The sequence below is a fragment of the Silene latifolia genome, chromosome X (genome assembly GCF_048544455.1).
Source record: "Silene latifolia isolate original U9 population chromosome X, ASM4854445v1, whole genome shotgun sequence".
Classification (NCBI taxonomy): Eukaryota; Viridiplantae; Streptophyta; class Magnoliopsida; order Caryophyllales; family Caryophyllaceae; genus Silene; species Silene latifolia.
In genome coordinates, this window is record NC_133537.1 from 146,358,326 (window position 1) to 146,362,579 (window position 4,254).

Below are 4,254 nucleotides of genomic sequence, written 5' to 3' on the forward strand. Positions count from 1 at the left end.
CTAAAAATGTCAAAAATTTGGGGCTTTTCCCCCAAACGAATTTGCCTTGAAAAATCGACTTGGTAGATGGATAATTGGCAATATAAGGATCATAACCATGTGTTCATTTCGAATTTTCATTGAGTTTTGAGCATTTGAGTGAAATTGAGACGGTCTCACAGCTGAACCGTAAATTGCTTTGAAAATAGGCTTAGGATTGCCCATTTGTGATAAAACTTGATATTTAGAAACCTTGCATGATGGTTAAACTTCCTACCATCTCGGATTTTCGATTTGTGACGGCTTTTTCAGGACACTTTTCTAGGGCATAAGCATCGTTATAATGAAATGTTGTCGAAATTTCGACTCAAACCCATGACTAGGCTTCAATTTAGACTTGACTTGACCCATACTACCACATGAGCGAACGGGTTTATGGGAAAACAACCAAAGATGGCGAGAAAAAAGCTATTTCGGAGCTTTAAAAGCTCGAAAATCCTCTAATTAAGGCTCGTCGTCATTTGTCGCGGCCTAAATCCACTTTACTCTTGCAGGTGACGAGGCTTCTACATCAGGGAGGGGTCCCATGGATGTGGATACCGTTCTTAACCCTTCTCGTATGCTCGAGGAGGTGTTAGAGCAGGCTTTTACTGCTGCAGTGGCAGCTGCTGAGGACGAGTGATGTGACCATAGTTAGCGCATATTTAGCCCCCGAATTAGCCTTGTTCCCATGCTTTTTAGTGCATATTTGGGTCATTTCTTATCTTTAGTTCTTTGTTTTGCATATTCTTTGAGATTTTGATCCCTTGGTAGGAAAGGAGTAAGAATCTTGCATTTTCATGGCAAAACGAGACTAAATTGATCGAATTCAATGACCAAGCATCAAGGAGAGACAAGATTAGAAGGCCTTTGTACATATTATAGTAGAAGAGCAATGTTGAGAAAGGATCCTTGAGTCCCCAAGGAAATCCCCAAGGAATTTATGAAGAAAAGGGAAGAAAAGAAGAAGATATGTTCTTTGAGTGACAATCCGAGCGGATTGTCACCAATCCGTCCGTCCGCATTTTGCACAATCCGAGCGGCTGTGCTCTAATCCGCTCGGATTCCACCTCGACAATCCGGCCGGATTCCGTTGAATCCGCTTGGATTCCAACGCCGATTCGCTTTGTCCGACCTTATTCCGCCGGATTCCAAAGACAAGACGATTTCCTCTTCTCCAAGCTACAAAGAAAAAGCCCATCTATCGAAAAAAATACCGGCTCCTCCTTGCTCAATCTAAAAAGTGTAATTACTAGTTTAGCCCTTAGTTAACCCTAATGCATCCTCCCTAATTTCCACTATAAATACCCCATTAGTCTAATTAGAGGAGCATGTTCTTCTTATCAATAATTAGAGTAGTTAATATCAATCAAATCTCTCTTTAGTATTGTAATCAACAATTAATCAAGTTCTAATACAAGTTTTATTTCCTTAATCTCTCTTTTGTTCATCCTTTATTTTGGGTAATTGAAGATTATTTGGGTTATTATTGGGAGATTGACAACCTCTCAATCAAGCATTCAAGTACTTCTTTTATCTTTGCTTTATTATTGGAATCATTAGTAGGTATAATCTCTTAATCCCTTTTTAATTATTGTTAATTACTTTCATTTATTCATCATGTTTCATATTGTTGGTATGATTGACAACCTTGCTAGCATGATCAACATGATAATGAGTGAGTAGTCTCTTAGCTAGGGTTAAATGGGTGATTAGGGGAAACCAACATGGGGAATGATCCATGCTTAAATTAATATGCTTTCATGTTTTATTTGCTTGCTTGTTTTGATCTCAACTCATGCACATGTTATATTTGATGAAAAGCTAAGCCTATGAATCCTTGTATTTACTATCATCTTCTATCTTTTCAATGAGACTTGTAAGACATAACCCAACTCGAGTCTCATTAGACCATGCATGTTGTTGAGTAGGGAAGATTAAGTCGACTTGTAGGTGTTGTACAATCTAATCGATTCGGCTCCGGGACCCAAACTTTCCTAGGATTGTAAGATATAACCCAACTCAATCCATCACAACAATAATTGCTTGCTTATATTTTGAGAACATCTTTGTATGATCAATTCCCATGATTCCCCTATGATCCCATGACACCCTAGTGCCTTTAATCAATTCTTTACACCCCTTTAATTCATCTTGCTTGTTTATTTTCATTGCTATTTTAGTTTAGTGACCTTCTACATCAACCCAATTTGTGACACCCCCTTAGACATCACTAGTTGCAATAGAAATCTCATTTCAATACCCGTCCCTTGGAATCCGACCTTTACTTGCCTCTTTACTAATTGTAGATTTGTTTGTGAAGTTATAAATTGTGTTTTGATTCGACCGTGACCCAACGACCACATCTTAATTTGTGAACACGAAACGGACTCGCATCAAAAATGGCGCCGTTGCCGGGGACGGTGTTTGTTTGATTTATATTTCTTTTTATTGTTATTAGTTGTGTCTTTCTTCGCCTTGGGGAAGTAAAACTCCTCAAGGTATGTTCTAATTGTTTTCGAGTTGTTTGATATTTTGCATGTCTAGAAGGTTACAAGGTGATTTGTTACCTTTTGACCGTGAAATCGAAAGAACCTTGACGAACAATAGGAGACTTGTTAGGAGGAATTTAAGAGGTATTAGTGAAGTTGTTCAACCCACTAGTGAGTTTGTCAATCCTTTCGCAATAGAAGGAGAAGAGAACCCATTACACAATACCCCACAAAATCCACCTACAATGCCTAAATTCTCGTCACACTCCGTACCCACCGAGGAGAATCTACCAAATGGTACTCCTACACCGCAACATCTAACCGGAAATTTTATTGCCAAGTCCGCCTTCATCCAATTAGTTGAGAGGAGCCAATATGGAAACCTTTTGCGACTATTGTGATGCAATCTCTCAAACGGGCGTGACTCAAGACCAAATTAGATGGGTCTTATTTCCTTTTTCCTTAATCAGCACCGCGAAGCAATGGTTGAAGTGGCTTGATAAGGCCACCCTCGGAATAGATTCTTGGAAGAAGTTGGGTCTAGCTTTCTACAAAAAATTCTACCCACCGGAAAAGAATAACATGCTAAGAGCTCAAATTACGGGTTTTAAGCAAAGGGATGAAGAATCTTTGTATGAAGCTTGGGAGCGGTTTAAGGGAATTTGTCGCTCATGTCCTCACCATGGACTTAGCGAATGGCTTTTGGTACAACAATTTTGGAATGGTTTATATGAAGATTCTAGGAACATACTCAATATGGGATCAAATGGAATGTTCACCGAAGTTGATGACAATCAAACATGGAACAAGATTGAGGAAATGGCGGTCCATAACTCACAATATAGTAGACCTCGCAAGGCTACTAGAGGAGGAAAGCATGAAGTGGACTCCGTTACTCAATTGGGTGCTCAACTTAGTGCTCACATTGACACAATCAACTTGAAGTTTGAACAAGCTATGGCTAGACTTGAGGAAAACTCAAAATCATCAAAGCATCATGTTAATACCATGACGGCATCCTCATCAATCCCAAGTGGGATATGTGAGAATTGTGGAACTTTGGGACATGACCAAGGTGAATGTAGGGGAACAAATGAACAAGTGAATGCTTTCCAAGCATACAAGAGTAGTACCCCTTATTCCAATTTTTACAATGAAAACACCAAATTCCATCCAAATCTCTCATACAAAAGCCAAAATGTTCAAAACCCTCAAACAACATACACTCCACCACCCATGAGAAACCAAAATCAAAGACCCTTTTACAATCAAAACCAAGGTTACCAAAATCAAAATCCATACAATCACCAAAATGACCAAGGTTTCGATGTCCAAAAAGCGGTCCTCCAAATGCAAAAGAATCAACAAGAATTTTTCACTCAAATGCAAAAAGATAGCCAAGCAAAGGAAACCACCATCAACAACATTCTAGCTCACACCAAGATGTTGGAAACACAATTGACTCAACTAGCATCTTCAAGCTCACAAAGACAAAAGGGGCAATTACCACCTCCAAGTAATCCCCCTAGACATGAAACGGTTAGTGCCATTCACTTGAGAAGTGGTACAAGGTATGAAGCACCGAAGAAGCAAGTTGAGGATGAAGTTGTGGAAGCTAGTGAAAAGGAAGAAATTGTGCAAAGCTCCAAAGATGGAGAATCATCAAAAGAAGAAAGTTCAAAGAAAAATGAAGACAAGGCCAAGGAGAAGGAGCCCATTGTGATTAGACTCCCTTTTCCAAGTC

At 39.3% G+C, this 4,254-nt stretch overlaps 1 non-coding gene across 1 annotated transcript; it reads right to left on the reverse strand.

The window, feature by feature from the left end:
- Positions 1-3,092: 3,092 nt before the first annotated feature.
- Positions 3,093-3,199, reverse strand: LOC141626103 (small nucleolar RNA R71). Its single transcript, XR_012535828.1, has one exon. It is a non-coding gene; the product is annotated as a small nucleolar RNA R71 (small nucleolar RNA).
- Between the last annotated feature and the right edge of the window lie 1,055 nt (positions 3,200-4,254).